General features: G+C 29.6%; 1 protein-coding gene across 1 annotated transcript in view; it reads right to left on the bottom strand.

Moving 5' to 3' along the window:
• The window catches only part of LOC142328395 (uncharacterized), an 885,003-nt gene that overhangs the window by 130,942 nt on the left and 734,219 nt on the right, over window positions 1–19,842 (bottom strand). The gene's annotated exons all lie outside the window — the stretch shown is intronic.

Raw genomic sequence — 19,842 nt, forward strand, 5'->3', positions numbered from 1 at the left:
TATCTATATACACAAAACCATATCCTATAATAATTTCATCTTTACACTATTAACAAAATCGAAAAGTTTATGACAGTAACAAACATATATATACCCTCGCATATAATGGATCCAAGAATATAACCTGAATAAATAAAAATCAAGGTTTTAAAACGTTGAAAAATAAAATTACTTAAACCAAATAACTGACCAATTTATACTGCAGTAGAAACATTTTGATTTTTTTAAAAGTTAACTTCAAGTTAATAAAACCTCACCTGAAACAAACAAACAAAAATTTATTAATAATATTTATTTTATAATTTAATTTAGAATAAAACATTAAATTAAAGATTCCAACCGTACTACTTTTCTAATGTACATGTTCAGATATTAAAAAAGCACAATACATAAGTAAAACTATCAATAAAATAAAAAAAATTGGGCATTCAGTCGTGTTAGACCCTTGATGATTCCATAGGAGTGTTTTCCTGGACCCTTGATGATTTTCCTGGAAATTTTACAGATTATATGCCATTACCTCCACAATGTAGTTAATCGGAAACACAACCACCAAACACAGTCTAGTAGACTGTGGTACACACTATTTCTTTTTAATTAATTAATTTATATATATACACTAGGCGTTTCCTCATCGTGGCTACGCCCGCGATATCGATGAGGATTCAGCCGCAATATTCCTTTAATAGCAAACTTATTTATTTCGTATGTGAACGACTCATTTGTTATTTCATATGTTCATCACCCGTCGCGACTTCGGTCGAATTATACGATCGGTATATTGCGTTTCCCGTCACGGTAAGGGAATATTTAGCCGGTCTTGGCTCGCTTCGCTCGTCTTTCCTGCCTAACCAGGGGGCTCTGCCCCTTGAACCCCGCTGTATTCATTAAATTCATGCGGGTGAGAAAATTTATAAATATAGTGTATTGTATTTCTTCACAGCAACAGTTTGATCCGTACAGGATCGGAAACTTTTAAGTAATCTAAGAACGCGGGTTTCAAAACAGTCGTCCTCCATCTTAAAAATATTAGTTACCCGTATGAAAAAGACGGGTAAAAATGTTATTTTGCCCTGGTCTTATCGTTACCCGACAAAAATCACTACGAGGTGACCGTACTTCGTTTCTCATTTTTTTAATTATATCTAATTTATGTCTTTTAATCGATTAACCGGAGGCAGGTATAACCAGTCGCGTCGCACATACAGTAACAGTGGCAATGGCAGTAGCTGTGTTAGTTGAGCCGCTGCGCCGTACACCGCGCACCCCTTAAATAAAATCGAAATTCAAAAAACCCGATAGCAAGTCTCAAGCTAGTGAATATCTCGTTAATTGTTGGAATTGGCGAAAATTCGAAATCACTGTTGAAAACCTTTTACCTTTCTTCACCCCTTTCAATGTCGAATTTAGAAATATCTAGAAACTAGTTTTAGATATTTAAATGAAAATTACACACACCAAAAATCAGGCTGATATCTTCATTTGTTACCGAGAAAATAAAATAGTAAGGTTTCAAAAAAATTCAAAATCCATTTTAACCCTTTCAACTCGGAATTTCAAAAAATCCAACGATTAGTTTTTATCTTCTCCCGTGAAGATTATACACACAAAAAGATCAAGTTGATAGTTAACGATAAATTCAAAAATTAGTAAATTTCATTGTTATTCCATTTTAATTCTTTAAACTCGTAATTTCAAAAATTTAAAAATTGCTTTTTAGATATTCATCAGAAGTGTACATACACCAAAAATCAAATTGTTACCGAAAAATTGGGAAAAAATTTAGAAATTTATATATATATGAAAAATATTCAGTTTTAAATGACAAAACTTTATTACTGGTAACAATAAACTCTGAAATAAAAAAAAATCCTTTAGCTTATCGATTACAATAAGAGAAATCTTTTTTTATAAATAATTTTAGCGCTTTATCAGTGTAATGTAACTTTATCGATAAATGTGTAGTCTTGAAACAGACAGGTCAACTATTCCTGAGACATGTGGTCATGGTCAAGTGAAACCCAACCACCAAAGAATACCGGTATCCATGAATTAATAAACAAATCCGAATAAAAACAACTACCTTTATTAGAATTTGAACCTGAGCTCTTGACTTCGAAATCAGCACATTTATGACGACGAATTTAGAGACTTAGACCAACTCGGTCGGTTAGGAAAATATTTAAGTCAAGAAATATATTTCTATTAGTAAATTCCCTTTAGTGTTATTAAAAGTCTAACTAGTATTAATACTGAAATCTTTAATCTTTTCATAAAAATTATATTAAAGGTAAGCGATAATAACGATGGTGTGGTGCCGCTAGATAAAGTCATTTCAGTTATAATTAATTTCACTTATATTTGAAACTCATGCAAATATACTATATACAGAGTGAACGTAAATTATTCAGCGAATTTTAGGGGTTAATAAAAAATTAACAAAGCAATATAGCGCGCGAAGATTTTATTAAAAAATCGGTGTAGGTACTAGAGTAACTTATGACCTTGAATAAACTCGCTGACGTAATATATTGACAGGGAGGATCTTCAGTTGAGTAATGGCTAGCACGCAGGAGAAAGCAACGTGCGTACAATGATTTCATGAAAGCGGACCTGTTATTTCTCAAATAATAAAAAATAAAGAAATTAAATTTTTAAAACATTTATAAAATAAATAAAACGCTTTCAATCGAACGTTAAAAGCTACACTAAATTTTACTTCCAAACCGCTGATAAAAATAATATTAAATATGTTTTAAATTAAATATTTCTGAATTTATTTTAGGAAATAATCTGTGGAATTATTTTCTTTCATTATAAAATTTTAATACTATAAAGGAAGGGTCAAATTATAAAGAAATTGCATTTAGGAATCGTTATGGAGAACTGGGCTAAATGTAGTACGTTGTCAATGTTAATAAATCATAATTTATGGGAAATAAATCATATTATTTACTATACAATATGTATGTATACACTCTTGGAAGTATTTGAATAAGGTTTACAAGTATTAAACAATGGGTTTTAAAATACAGCGTGAGATTAGCGGTAAGGACAACAGTCCATGAATTAAAAATTATATTACAACAAAGCGATAATAGAGAAGGAAAATTCACACTAATAAATTAACTAATTCTTGGATGATACGAGTGTAGGTTCATTTAAAAAACAGTATAAGTAAACCAATGTATTTTAAAGTAAAGTAAAAATAAGAAAAAAAATTATTTATTTGTTTTTCATATACCAAATTGTTAAAACATAGGAACAAATTGAAAAATCTAAGCTTATAAATATTATTTTTAACAAAAAAATGACGTAAAAATATGTTACTAGACAATAATATGAGTTAACTGTCACTATCATTTTTAAAAAGAATTACAAAAAAAGAAGTTTTTAGTATTTATTTATGTAAATTACTTTATGAATTTATTAATTTTTATTTCCAATAGTTTAAAAAATGAAATAGGTACAGTAGTAGTAGTATATTAGGAATTCACAATAATTTAAAAAAAAATATTGACTGATCTAAAGTTCTAAAACTAAAACACTTTCTACAGTAACATTAATTTTTTTTATATTTTTAGAAAATCTAATAGTTTTTTAAAAATCACGATAATACAAAATTAAAAAAAAAATCATGTACTTTTTTTAAGAAATAAATAAGAATAAAATTTTACGAGTCTTTTTTGGTCATAATTTCAAACAATAATTTATTAATCACATACTCATTAGTACAAAGAGACGAGAAAAAACATTTAACCACTTGTTGAATAAATTACAAGTGCACAAAGTCATTAAAAACAAAAGAAAGAGAATGCTAACATAGACTTTCGAACTTATACCCAAAATGTTTTAAATGTTTAGAGAATCAACAAGCAGATATTCTCTCATGAAAGAAACGTTGTCCAAATCCTCTAGTCTGACCCTCAACTAACATTTAGATTGAAAATTTTATTAATAATTATAATCAATCGATACATTAAATTAAATTAAGTCGTGTAATACAACTAAACCTCTTGGTAATGTTTAAAAAATCGTAAAATCGCAACTTCATAAAAAAATCCACGTGTCTTTTCTTTTAAAACCCGGGTATTAAAATATATTTATATTAATTATATGTTACATAATTACGTTATTTATTAATAATATTGTTCACCGCTGGAATTTATCGATTTTTTCATATCTCAACGTTATTTTCATGCTAAATTTACAAGGAAACTGTTCTTTTAATTATTACTTTATCCCTGTTCGACAAAACAGGTTGATTCGATAGAGAATTGCACATATAGAATTATTTTTGAAAATATAACTATAAAATTTCGAACGATTACATTAAATACGATCCAGGCGGAGTTGAAGAAGGGGTCTCAGAGCGGATCACGCCGGATACTACAGTCGGATATGTCGCTGGACTTGGGCGAAGAATAATGAGGGGCTCGTGGCTGACATCTTGAAGCAGAAGGAAATCGACTACAGGGATTGGGCGGCAGACTAAGATACCTGGTGGTGGGGCATGACGGTGAGGGACAGCCCCCTGCGAAGCTACTGTTCGTCTGTCTTGCACGGATGGGCAATAGCGATGAGATACGGGGCCTCCCGAACCCCCGTGTGGAAAAAGACTGATTCCCGAAGAAGATGTTCCTTCGAGGATGTCTCCGTTTGAAGCACGGGCGTCAAGACCGAGTCCCGGTTTCTGGGGTGGGGCCCAGGAACAACAAAGTCGGACCTGATTACTCCACTCCGGCGGCTTGAGGCAAGATCCAACCGGCGGGCCGATTGTCACGCCGGACATACTGCCGATAGACGAGAAGGCCCGTTAGAGTTTTACGGACACTACCCTGGGCTCGGTTATACTTGATTGTAGGTCCGGCCTACAAGAGTAGGAATAAAAAAAAGGAGTAGGGGAGTAGGGATAAAAAAAGAATAGGATCCGACTAACTTATAAAATATCAAAATTAAAAATCTACCGGTTTGATAGTATTAAATTTTGACGAACGGTTATTTGGTGTAATGCAAGATACATAAAGAACAGGTTGCAATTTAAAATCAATACATCCGTCTTAGACCGATGTTCAAATTAGTGAATTACCTAATGTTTTAAAGCGAATATCTCTGTAAATACCGGCGAAAGATAAAAAAAATGATTGAAGTGTATTATTACGGATGGAATACGTGTATTGTAACCGTCAAAAAATTCCGATCTGGATATCGCATTTCATTATAATTACTAAATACATTAAACTAAGAAAAAGCAATTAAGAAAAATTAGGTTTACTAATGCTTTTTAACAGAGTTTCTCAGAGTAACATTAAACCGAGACTGTAACGTAGTGTAGTGGAAAACCCAATAACAAGGGTAAGGTTACGGGATGTCACATCTTTATCTTCCTGATAACAATTTCAAAATTAGTAGCATCCTAACAATCAAGCAACATAAAGTCAGGGTCAGCCATTAAAATTTATGGAAATAAACGACGTGCAGCTTACGTTGTCGTTTACGTATATCTATGAATTTGTTCCCATGTATAACAAGTCGATTGTTAATATCAGGAACCGCTGAACCGTTAATTATAATATGCAGTATTGGAAACGACAAGAAACCAGAAATTGAAAAATGTTTTTGGCTAACTCTTTGTATAATGTAGTTCATATGTTCCAGCTCTTAGCGTACTATGTTTGATAATTTCGATTTGACAAAGTGCATTCAAATGAATTATATATCTACGAATAGAGAATAAGGAAAAACATATTCTTAAAAACTAAAAATATAAATAAATTTAGAAACAAAACGTAATGTTAACGTTCTCCAAAAAATAATTAAAATTATAAAATAATATTAAAAAAAAAAAATTATAAATTTACTTGCACACTAGTATCTTACTACAGCAATATTTTCGATGTATATTAATACTACTCGACGACTGACTTTTAAGCACAAATAACTTACTGATAAATCGATTTAAAAAATTTTAAAGGTACAGATATTAAATAATTTAAAACAGGAATAATTTATATCGGTTGATAAATGATGTAACATCGGTAAATTTAAACTCAGTAGTTTTTTACAGAGCGATGTAAATCTCTTATTGGAAAAAAGCAGACTGCAAAAATGAAATATGACATTATTTCACTAGATCTGATGTTTTGATTGTTTTTCTAACAGATCATAACCGACCGTTACATATTATTGTTCTAATCCAATTTTTCATTTACATTTGAAAAAAATCTGATGTGGACAATACATGACTTCCTTGTACGCCTATTAAATTGCATTTACATATTTTTTTTTAAAATGAAAAGTACATAAAATGTTATTTTATTACAACTTCTAATGTTTTTTCATATTTTTTGTTTGTTTTTGTTATTGAATTATTATTCATCGCAAAAATGTTTTTACAATGAGAGGTTAATAAACTATAGAAATAAAAATATAAGTGTTCGTTTGTTCAAAATCTTTAACTCTGAAAGTTCTTCACCGATTGCTTTGAAATTCTGACACAACAATGCATTCGAAACGCGCGTGTTTTTATATACCTAAGATGTCAAACCTGTGACAGGTAAAAACATTCTTTTTTTTAAAAACAGCGCTATCTGTTGGACGTAAAAGCAACACACGCTCTACTAAATATTTTACGATTCTATTTCAATGTTTCCGATATGTATGTCCGCTATAGACTAAAAAAGTACTCTATCGATTTATCCGTGGGGAAAAAGAGAGAAAAAGAAAAATTGGGAAAGGTAAAATCTAAAAAAGGGGAGAAGGTAAAAACAGAAGAAGGGAAAAATGGAAAAAGGGGAAAACGGTGAAAAGGAAAAATGGGAAATGGAAAGAGGAAAGGAGGAAGAGGAAGGGGAAGGGGAAAGAAGGGAAGATAAATCGGGAAAGGAGGAAATAGGGGAAATATAAATGAATATAGTAAAAATGAACATAGGAAAAAGGAAAATGGGAAAATGGAAAACAGAAAACTGGGGAAAAGGAAAAAGGAAAGGTTAAATTTTGTGAAGTTCCGTAATGTTCAGTTTTAACGTTTTTCATTCATTCAATTGTATTCATTTAATCTATATATATACTCAAATCTAGCAATAGCGAAGCATTGCCGGATCTGCTAGTTATTAATAAATAAATAATTTAAATTAAAAACAAAAGTTAAAAAAAGGAGATGAAGTCTGATTTGAACCGATGTGCCTTCCCCTAAGATCCAGATATTTCATTAATTAAACTTTTATTTGGCTATAATTCTGGAACCAATAAAAATAAGTACCGCTTATGATATACCGAAAAGCTCTTAATGAAGGCTTATTACTGCAGTTAAGAAAAAGTCCAAAATCCAAATATTTTGGATTTTGGACTTTTTTGGACAATTTTGGTTCAGTCGATTGCAATTGCAAATTAAGGGGAGGTGCATAATTAGATGTTACAACAGTCCTAAATCAAAAATTTCAACATTCTACGGCTAATCGTTTTTGGATTATGCGAGATATGTACGTACAGACGTCACGCCGAAAGTAGTCAAAATGGATTCAGGATGGTCAAAATGGATATTTCCGCTGAAATATTAAAATTTTTCGAGATCACAATACTTATTTTAATTCGTATAAGGAAGTAAAAGCATAAGATACACACTACAAGCATATTTTCTGGTAATATCATTTTAAAAATTATAAATCAAGACATATAACATGGGAGTATATAATTAATTATACTGCGCTATTAAAATTTTTAGTAATTTTTATAACCGGTCAAATATACAGAAGAATTTAAGTCAAATCTATAAAAAGTTCCTGCCCATTTTCTCTTTAATTTTTTAAATTACAATAAAAAAACTTTTTCTCTACAATTTATTGAAGTGTAATGAACTAACAAAAGTACATTTGTCAATATTATTATTAATTGATATTTGCATGCAACTCATTCAATGCTACAAGTCATACTAAAAGAAACATTTATATAGAAAAATATTTTTTACAATCTCTAGTAACGGAAATCATTCTGAATCATGCAATCCCTGATTGAATAATTTTTTTTTCCTGTTTTCCATTTAAAATGTAATTAAAAAGAATAGTTTCAGTAATAATTTGTAAAATTATTATTTAAAATGTCAATATTTTTATTATAGCTTAACAATAATAATTAAATGTAAATAAAAATAAGTATTTCTTAAACAATATTTTTTTGTTCATTTTTGTTATTAAGGTGAAAAATGAAAATACCAGCTAGTGAAAGCATTATGCACCGGAAGTTATTCTCAGCTGAAGGTTATAAGTGTATAAACGGAGAGAGAGAGAGAGAAAACCAAACAAACGAAGTCCGTAATTATATATTCATGGCTTTTATATCATCCACAGATAAGTAGGACCACCACTATAATTAGAAATAAATCGCGTAGTAGTAAAAGTTGAAATCTCAACGGATAGTTACAAACGTTTGAGACCATAACTCTGAATCGGTAAATCTTACTGCGAGAGAAAGTTAATGAATTTTAACAAAAAAAATGCTACTGCGAAGTATTGTATTAACAATTTTCACGACAAAGCGACACTCAGATATAGTGGGATTTTTATAGACACCCCAGAAACTTCAAAATTAGGTTATTACATAACCTTAAGAACTCTAAAAAGGCAAAAACAAATCCCAAAAAACTTCTCAGAGGGCTCATCTGAGGGGTTTGAAGAAGAGATTCAGAAGCTAATAGAAAAAAAACTACTACCGAACATATTTAGTCTACAATATCTCACGGTTAAATAATTTTACTGATGAAATAAAACCCAAAATAAAATTTAAAATTTTCTCATAATTTAATTTTTTTAACATTATGTACCTAACCAAACCGAATCGCTAATTCTTCTAAGCTGAAAATTTCTCCTCCAGGTAAATGTCCATTGATGAGTAGTTTGAAATACAATGTAAATAAAAGAACCGGCTAAATTCTGAATTAATTAATATTGATTATACAAAATATTTGTATATATTTAAAAATAAAACAAGATTTGTTTAGTTTCAGTTAAAGGTACGGCTGACATATTACGAGTTCAGTTCTATAACGAATTTAAAATGAACTTGTCATTTATAATTCGTGGGATAAATGAACGTTAACGGGAGCTATTTTTCCTCTGATTACACAGCTATTCTCGACGTCTTAATATATAGGTGAAAATAAATTATTCAGCGAATTTTAGGGGGTTAATAAAAAATGAACAAAGCAATGTAGCGGGCGTTGATATTTTCAAACATTAATGTAGATACTGGAGTTAGTGATGTACCTGAATGAACACGTCGGCGTAATGTAACGACACGGGGGATCGTCAATTGAACAACGGCTACTGTGCAGGAGAAAGCAACGTGCGTACTATGGTTTTATGAAAGCGGATCCGTTATTACTGTTCCTAGACGTTTTCATTAAGTGTACAGCCGTGATATTCCGAATAAAGAATCTATTAAACGTTGGCATCAGCAAATTAAGGATACAGAGAGTAGTACACAAAAAAAGAGTTGCCAGACCTCGCGTCTCCGAAGAAGTTATGGATAAAGTAAGAGAAACTTTTCAAAGAAACCCGGGTAAATCGACTCGTCGTGTGAGTTTAGAACTGAGAATACATCGACAATCGTCTACACAACCGCCTAAAACTTCATACGTACAGATTTCAGTCGGTGCATGCAACTGAAAATGACGATAAAGAACGTTGTTTGCCGTGGACAGTTTTGATAAAGTGAACGAAGATAATGCGTTTTTAAAAAGTAATCTTCTCTGACGAAGCTATCTTCCACGTTAACAGTCATAATTGTCGGATTTGGGGTAGCAAGCACCCACATACCCTTCAAAAAACATAACATGATAGCCTTAAAATTAACGTTAGTTGTATGTTGACTGCCGGCCTCCGTGACGCAAGCGGTAGCATCTCGGCCTTTCATCTGCCCGGGTTCGAATCTCGGCCAGGCATGGCATTTTTACCTACGCTACATCTCATCCGCTGAAGCAATACCTAAAGGTGGTCCCGGAGGTTAAAAAAAAAAGTGTGTGTTGACTGACTGCTTATGAAGTTATCGGACCATTTTTATTCGCTAAGCCAACGGTTACTAGCGCTAGTTAACTAGACATTTTAGGAGTATACAGTATCAAAAATTGAACATCGGTAACACATTTACTTCCAAAAAGACGGCGCACCACCACGTCTAGGGATTACCTACATGAAATATTTCCTCAACGTTGTATCGGTCATAATGGATGGATTCCCTGGCCACCTCGATCTCATGACGTTACGCCATTCGATTACTTTCTTTGGGGGTTCGTCAAAGACAGGGCGTATGGATGTGGAATCGAAGGCGGAAGTAATGGAATAACCCCAGATATTCTTCGTAATTTAGCGTGAAATTGAATATCGTCTAGGCATTTTACGCCACAAAAGGGACTCATGTGAAACTTGCTTGAAGTTTGTAAAAGTTTTGTAGGAGATTTCTACGAGGTCCCTTCATTAGAGGCATGGCGACTAATTAAAGACCGAGTCCCGGCTGTCTGGGGGAACGTCAGTTCTCGACTACAGTTTGAGGCGATGGCATCCCCTAGAGCTATGTTCATGCTTGGTTTGGGGTCTGGCTCCAGGGGAGGGACAAAAACTGATGAACTCAAAAAAAAAAGAAGGTTTTGTAAACAAAACTATTTGAAACGCCATGTTCAACAATGAAACATACATTTCTTTGTCGCTTTTTTTTAACACTTAAAATGCGCTGAATAATTTATGATCGCTGTATTTTAGTAATAGGAAAATTTATTATTAAACACCTGTTTTTTTTTGTTTTTAATATTATTTTCGCCGCAACTGCAAATCAGCTGTAACATTTTAGACTTGTAAATAACCTTGTGTAGAGTAATCTTGGCCATTAAATTATTAGTATGTACGAATATATAGAGATTGTGTGTAAATTAACTAAATATTAAAACAAGTTTAACATAAAAATATTACGTTCAACATAACTCTGAGGAAAAGAAATTTTATGTTTCTTTTTGTGTATGTAATTTTTTTTACTGGATAAGTATTTTATTGTAAATAACAATGTTTTTTTTTTTAGATCGATAGAAATATATATACGTTTACGAAAAAATAATAATTTCATAAAAGTCAAATCGTACACTTCTACAAAACAAAATAATCAATAAATAACAATACTTAACTACAAAACAACATAAAAAATTAAAATATGCATTGATAAAAAATGACAAAATAATCAATTGAAAAACACAAACAAACTGACCTCTCTAAGTGGATCACCACACATGGCTACAATAACTTGAGGTACTTTATGGAAAATAAAGTTATTCCTCATGATGTGGTCCCTTAGCTGTTGACACAGGTGCACCAACTGATGCTCTCATAATAGATTTAATTACAATCATTTCACAAGTTTATTTTTTATTCTTTTAAATAGTAAATAATTTAAGAATTAACACTCGTTAAAATTGAATTCAGTTTAAAACATTTATAATTAAAGTTGAATAACACACTTATTCATTATATTTTAATACGCTATTAAAACGAAGCAAATAGCCTTAACCTTAAAAATAATAAAAGTAATATTAAAGTACATCCAATTGTTTTAATTATTTGTTAAATTATATATATATATAATTTAACAATTAAATTCTTTTGGGATTTTTTCTTATTTTTTTGATAACAGATTTCGGATTTGGGGATATCCAGATATTAAAGCTTATTTTTTATTGTAAGCATTTCTTGAGTATTTCTGTACTTCTTTTGTATACACTTTATGAGAATATATATATATTTCTCACTTTATGAGAAAATATATCATAAAGTGAGAAATACTCAAGAAATGCTTACAATAAAACATAAGCTTTAATATCTGGATATCCCCAAATCCGAAATCTGTTATCAAAAAAAATAAGAAAAAATCCCAAAAGAATCGGCCAGAAAAAATACGATATTAAAATTATTAAACACAATAAATGTATTACGTACTTAGACTAGATAAATATCACAGAACAGATGTTAAACCATATATATTTTAATTAATACAAAGTACAAACAATATTAATTGTAATAAAATGTACAACGTTGTACTTTAAAAATTTATCAAACGTACGAACCACTTATCAGCCCAAACAGTTAGTATAAAACTTCACTGAAACTACTACAAGTAATAATCCAAAGTTTAGTCAGCCAAGAAGTATTAAGTAAACGGATCAGTATTCTTTTACTGTAAAGAAGCAATATATCTATCGAATAATAACTAATTTATCGATCGGGAAAACCTTAAGCCTATGAAAAAATTTTGTTGTGTAAATTTCTATCACAATCTTTTAAAAGGAGTTGTAAGAGCAGCGATTCTCAAAGTGGGCAATACCGCAACCTTTTGGAAGTGCTAAACACTGGACAAAAGGATTAAAGAGGACTTATTTTATCCCTTAAAATAAGTTATTTTCACCCTTATTTTACCCTTAAATTAAGTTTTTACTCTTAATTTAACCTTAAAGTACGTTTTTAGCCTTAAAGTAAGTATTTTACTCTTAAAGTTAGATTTGGTTGTTTTTTAAACTATTTGCAATTATAAATATTTTGGAAAAAAACTTTATCTAGTTGTTGAGAAAAAAGTAAAAAATATTAATATTTATAAGGTTTAGATAATTTAATTATCTAAACTAATAAACAATTTAAATACTTATTCTAACTACTTAATACGTTTTTTTATTTTTTATTTAGAAATTTGCATTTAATTTTTTTTCTTATCTGAATATATTTGAAATAGAATAATCGATGAAAGGATTTAAGAGTAATTTAAACAAAAAAATATTTAGAAACAAATTTGGATAAATGGATTTAAAAATATTTATATTAAAAAAAATATATGTATATATGTTTGTTAAGATTGATTTGAATATCAATTTTTAGCTCCAATGAAAGTACGATCAAAAAACAAACTTAAAAAAGCGTATAGAAATATGAAACAATTTTTTTTTTTTTTTTTTTAATTATATTTGGATAATCTTCAAGAAAGCTTCAATATTGCGACCAATGGAATTATATTTTGTACAGAGGTATACGAGTAAATAGTAAAAAACAAAGATAACGGAAGAGCAAAAACAAAATTAAAATCGCGTAAAGTACATAAAAAAAAGATATATATATATATATATATATATATATATTAAGTAGTGAATTTTTAATAAAGAATTCTATTTAAAAAAATGTTATTAAACGTAGATAAACAACGGTTAAAAATAGTGAAAAGTAGTTAAATAGAGGAAAGAAACAAGAAAATACTGAGAAAGGTCGGAGAGAAAAATAGTTCGATCTATACCATCACGGTAAGGAAAACTTACTGGTCTAGGGAAATAATGAGGAAGGACCATTTGTCTGAGGTTGTAATAAGGAAAAGCGGAGGGAAGTACAATGTAAAACAGGATTAAAACGAACAAATTAAAAGAAAACAAGAAAGTATTAACTTCGTAACAAGAGCATTACGGTAATATGAATTTTATCATTTAATTAATTTTAGTATAAATTATAGTTAAATAACATTTCATAACAGCTATTAATCTCATTTAAATATTTAAAAATTAAATAAAAATAACTACATAAGAGGATTATTAAAATCATGTTCCCAAAGCTTGTCAATAATGTACAATGTACGTTACAGCAAAACAGAAAGGTTTATCCGGTGAAATGTATTAATTTATAGGAAAAAACTAAATCGTTTAAAAAGGAAATAAATAAAATTAAAAAAAAAAATTACATTGTAATTTCATTTAAAACAAAATAATTAATTAAAAGTGTATTCTGATAGATATCAATACAGACGACAATAACGACTAATAATAACATGAAAGACAGTTTATCAGTTACAAATGGTGCTCAGTTCATCAGCTTTAATGAGCCAAGAGGGATAAAACAGATCTGCCGCATTGCATCACTCCTTCCAAAACCCCCCTCCAAAATACTCATACCCATTCTAATACTGCTAACCCCACTACCCGTTTACCCGTTTACCCGTTTACCCGTTAACCCATTTTTCATTGTATTTCTTTTTTATTTTTAGTATCCCTTCTTCTTTATATCATCGATCAGTTAAAATAGATTATATAATCCGATCCGACATTTACCGAATGATTTTCATTTATACGTACAAAACTTAATTTTCATCTCGATAAACATTTTAACTACTTACTTCCTGTGTTTAAGTGTAATTATAGATTTAGAAAATTAACTTTATAAATTTATAAAAATGTGTATACGTGCGGATGTGTATGTAAGCCGGTGTTTTATTGAAGTACTGTACCGAATAATTACATAATTCGTATGATTATAACATCATTGCGTTTATGTTATCGGTATTCACCCAAAAATAACATTTTTGACAACAAGCCTTGATGGTGATATAAGATTTTGTGAAAATCATAGCTTAAAATTAAAAATTTGATGTTTTTGCCAATTTTTTCTTATGCGAGTCTGCACCCCACTCTTTCATCACGCGTAAGAAAAAATTGGCAAAAAAAATCAAATTTTTAATTTTAAGCTACGACTTTCACACGATCTTTCACCATCAAAGCTTGTTGTCGAAATCCATTCTGAGATACCATCCTAAAATTATTTTTTACATTTTAGTGCGTTTAATTTAAGTGGAGTTTTAATAATTTTTTTTACGTATTTTTTATTTTCTATTTTTTAGTGAATTTAATATTAGTGGTTTTTAAAAAAGTTTTTTTAATATATTTTTTATTCTACTTTTTATTCTTCATAAGTTTATACTTTACAGCTGTACTAGCGCACAGGTTTGAGCGAATTTAGCAAAAGATCGGATCGGTATGTTTTACGGTGGGCGAGTGCAATCAAAACATAGGAAGAAGCAATTTTATTTTCCGATAACCAAGAACCGGTCGATCAGGGTGTATCCGATGCGTTAAACGGTTAACGCTCAACCTGCTGATACATACGCAGTTTGAACTGTGAAAATCGGACGAGCGGTTGCCGAGATATTACGGTTCGCCAATTTCCGAACGGCAGCCTGGGGCTCTTGAAAATATTATCCGAAGAGTACCGTCGAGCGATAGGGCCGACCGTTTACGAGATATTTGCAATTTTCGTACAAAAATTCGGATTCGGTTAAAAAGTAGTAAATTTTCGCAAAACTTTGATATATATATATAAATATATACGTCGATCGATGTATATACGGTATACCGATATATAAAAATATAACAAGTCTACACCTTGTACTAACGAATCGGGATTTTCCGCTAGGGATCGGTACATTCCGGTGCTAAGCTAAGAGGGACGCACAGACACTCATACAAATGCCGTTTAGTAAAGTAGGATAATATTTTTTTCTTTTATTTAATTCAATGATTCTAATTAAAACGCGCGCGCATACCGTATTTAATTCGCGCGGGTAATAACGGTGACTGCTGGTACTAACTAAACTAATGTAATTTCACAACTTACATGGAACAAATTTCGCTTGTGCGGTCGGCAGAGTGGTTTAGCCACGAAGCTTAACGCACCAGGTTCCTATTCAACCGGGCGATCGAGTTCGAGACCCGGCCAGATCGAATTACTTTATTACAATTTAAATATTATTCATTTATTTAATTCTAACGCTCACCTGTGACGTCCCAACATAGTCGACTGCAACAGCATTTTTTTTTGGGGGGGGGGGGGGTATTGTAAATTTTTTTTGTAAATATGGTTATTTTTTAATCGTTAACAAATTTATCTAAGAAAAACACGACCTTAATTAAGCGAAATCTCGAGATACTGAGGGTGACGTTGCTCTTCAGCCTCAACCCCTCATTTAAGTTGAAAATCTAATAGATCAATGCCCCATACTTAGAAGTAATCTGACCAAGTTTTGTCAAAATCGGGCCAGGAGTTCTGAAGATATAAGGTGATTATAGGCAAACACGGAACATATGTACATACGAACACGTACATCCTTTTTTTGGTTTCCTTAGGTGTCAAAACGTCAAGATCCGGTGAAAACCGCATATGCCCAAATTGGACCGATTAAAGCTAAAAGCTTTCCCTTCTAGAGCTTCTAGAATCTAAACGGGAAAATAACAAAAGGTAATAATAATTATTAAATTTTACTACGGTAAAAAAAACATTTATACACACTAACATATGTCGTTGGAGAAAGGATATTAGTCTATTCAGTAATAAATTTAAACAAAACGTGTTCTAAAACGGTTTAGGATTTTAATTATTTCTCTCTGAGATAGGACCAACCTTCAGCGATGTGTAAGTAAATTATATATGGGTGTTTTCATGTGAAAATCTATGTATCGCATGGTAATTATTCTTTAAAGAGAACAGTTTTTATGTAGTGATTAGCATGCTAATTTCTACATCAGTCAGCCTTAATTTCGATTCTAGACAAGCACCAGGTAATTTTTAATCTAACATTTTATTTATACCATGTTCTTGGTTTAAGACGTGTCAAAAGAATAAGCAAAGTCGTATTATTATAATTACTATTATTAACAATTCAAAATTATAATTATGAAGGAAGTTGTGGGTTTGAATCCCGCAATAAAATATTCTCATATGGCAATTTTTCACCGGCTTAAAATTCATCAATCAACAAAATATAACTGGTCGTCAGCATATTGTTCTTTTTTCAGCAAATAAATAATTATTATTATTATTTTATATTTTAATACAGTAATTCCAGTTATATTCGTAAAAATAGTAATATAGTAAACTCATATACAAAATTATTCAAATAATATGAAACTGCATGATAATTTGAAAAGGAACACTGACAACTACTTCAATTTTCTAGTTAAGATTACATCTCTAGTGCTCACCTGGTGAAGGATACTAATAATAATATTTCAAAGCAGAATGGTGGCACGAATGAATTGAAGACAGATGTGTGTAGTTTAGTAAGACATGAAATACAAAGTTTATAATTAATTATTCTGTTCGTGAATGTTTCTGAAAGAAAGGAATTTTATCATTACCTCCAAAAACTCTAAAAATAATAAATGATTCCAGGGCTGACCAAGCTTTATATGGATTCTAACGGTACGATTGAAATTTTTAAACAACTATTCGAGCCGATAAAACTAATTAATAATACTGTAAATAAATAAATAAATTAAACTTTTACAAAGAATAAAAAAATATATAAATTATTATCTAACATGAAAGTCAGATCGCTTTAAAATTTTTAACCGGCATTAATAAAATAAGTTTGATATTATCGGACGCTTGACTTTATAATTAGTTACTATAGCGATTAGGATTTGTTGTATGTTGGGAGAATTCAGTAACCACCGGATAAACCCACTAAAGTCTCCTATAGTTACAACTTCAAGGTCAAGCGTCAAGCAATATCATGTGAAAAATACTATTTATTATCCACTTGCGTTATAAGTACATAATACATTTTAAAAATTTTACATCAAAACAAAAGCACAGTATCACTTAACAAAACTAGTTAAATAGATAGATGATTAAACTACTTTTCGAAAAATATTACTATTATTAAAACTAAATATATTTTCCATGCTGTTTAATTCCTCATTTATAAAAATACTCCTAATACAATTTCAAAAAAGAATTATAAAGAATTTTTTTTAAAAATTGTTAAATACAATTCTTACCTTAAAAAAATTATCATAAATTTATAAAGAAATCTAGAAAAAAACAAATTATAGTAAATTATATTTTTACAGAATAAATAAATCAATCCGGAAGAACGACTAGTAAATAAACAATGGCCGATTAAATGAATAATTTATTAAATATGGAAAAAAAATAACTAATCGTCAGCTTATTATTATTATTATTTTAAAGAAATAGTAAAGAATATAATAAATAAATAAAAAATGTAACTAAACATATTTTTACCCATAAAGGGACCCAAACGGATCTAAAAAAAAAGCTGATAACAAAATTGTAATATACTTTCCTGGGGTTGGTTATATATTCATATACAGAGAAAAAATAATGAAAATGAGAATAAACAAAAAAAATTTTTTTAAGATTAAAAAAATCGACATTTTTCCGTTTTGATCTGTTCACCCCCAATATTGCCCGAAAGTATTTTTTTAGAAATACTATTTCTAAATAGTATTTTTATAGAAAAACTCGGCCAAAAAAATATGCAATAAATAAAAATTAATTTTTTACGATTTTTGAAGAAAGGGATATTTTGTGGCAATTTTTTTTTTTTAGTTGGTAAGATAAGTATGCACGCTTAATATACGTATGTACCGAGCTTAATATAAAACAATGATAAAGTGGGATTTACGGTTGCAAAATTTTGAATATTGAAAAAAATTGATCTCAAAAAACTATCTACCCTTCCCCTTGGAGATATTGACTCCCGAAGTTTTACCAATAAATCATCCCCATATACACGAGTCTCTGTACAAAAAATCGATTAATCTACGTCAAAATTGGTTAATCTAGTCAAAATTTATTAACCTTCAAATACACCGACACACGTTCATACATACGAGCATTATCCCGTACTTTTTGTTTCTTGAGGTCCTTGATTCATGAAACGTCAAGAAACGCAAAAAAAGCCCGTACCTCATTTCTTGACCGATTTCCTTTTTGCAGCATAGCTTTAGATGTCAGTAAAGTAAAAAATCTCTAAGTTAATGTAGATACCGATGTTAAATTATATAATATAAATTTAGATTTTATGGGACTGTCTAAAATAATAATAGACTTTAAATAATAAAAATAATGATAACTGATTTATCTCTTATCCGGTAAACAAAGAAGATATGGGCTTGAACCGATTACAGTAAAAATAATAAAACTCCAATCTATTTAAAATATTTTTAAATTGCAGCATATTTAAACAATGAAACGGTCTTAAACACCCTTGATGAAATAACCATAAATAAGTGTTTTTACAAAAAAATTATTAAATACAATTAACGGAAAAAAATACGTATAAATATAAAATTATAAATACCATAAATAAAGTAGGCTTAAAAAAATGATTTTGTAACATGAATTTCTATAACAAAATATAATTCTGCAATACATTTCTAGGTAATATTTTCAGTAAAATATTATCAGTAAATATCACATTAGAAACAAAATTAGAATAATTATTAATCGATAATAGAATATCAGTCGTCACAGACCATATTATTATTAAGTTAATTTTTGTTTCTATTATTTAATAGACTGAATTATTAACAGGCTGACCATTTTAACTATTAGACCCTGTTTATAGTTCATTCTTCAACCGTTTAATTATTAGTAAAAAAAAAAATAAAAAAATATTTTACTAAACAATAAATTAATATGAACATTTATAATTCGGGTAAATGAAGGATATTTGAACCGAATAAGAAAAACATTTATAAATAAATATGTAAGTCAATTATAATATTAAGCTTCTTTGGTACTGTAAAAAAGTATCACAAAAAGGTTAACAACCTTGGATATATATATTATCATGAAAATATCATTAAATAAATATATGTAAAGAAGTATTAATAAAAAAAAAAAAAAACTTACAAAATATCAGGTTACAGAGAATTATACTAAAAAAATTTAAATAGTAAATTAAAATTAGAAAACGTTATTAAAGTGTTAATTCTAGATTTAAAGGTTAGGCGTAAAAAAATTAAATATTATAAATATTTATAAAATTTAGTATCGATTTAGGTAAGCAGTACCACTATGAACTAAAACCAATCGTTCTCCAACAACATGGGTGACAAAATACGGATGATAAAATGTCAAATTACATATTTAATAAATATTACCATTTATGTCATAAATATTTTAACAATTTTACTAGAGGATATTATCAATATATATATGCGATATACATAAATATATATGCGGTATGTGCGTA

The sequence above is a fragment of the Lycorma delicatula genome, chromosome 7 (genome assembly GCF_047948215.1).
Source record: "Lycorma delicatula isolate Av1 chromosome 7, ASM4794821v1, whole genome shotgun sequence".
NCBI lineage: Eukaryota > Metazoa > Arthropoda > Insecta > Hemiptera > Fulgoridae > Lycorma > Lycorma delicatula.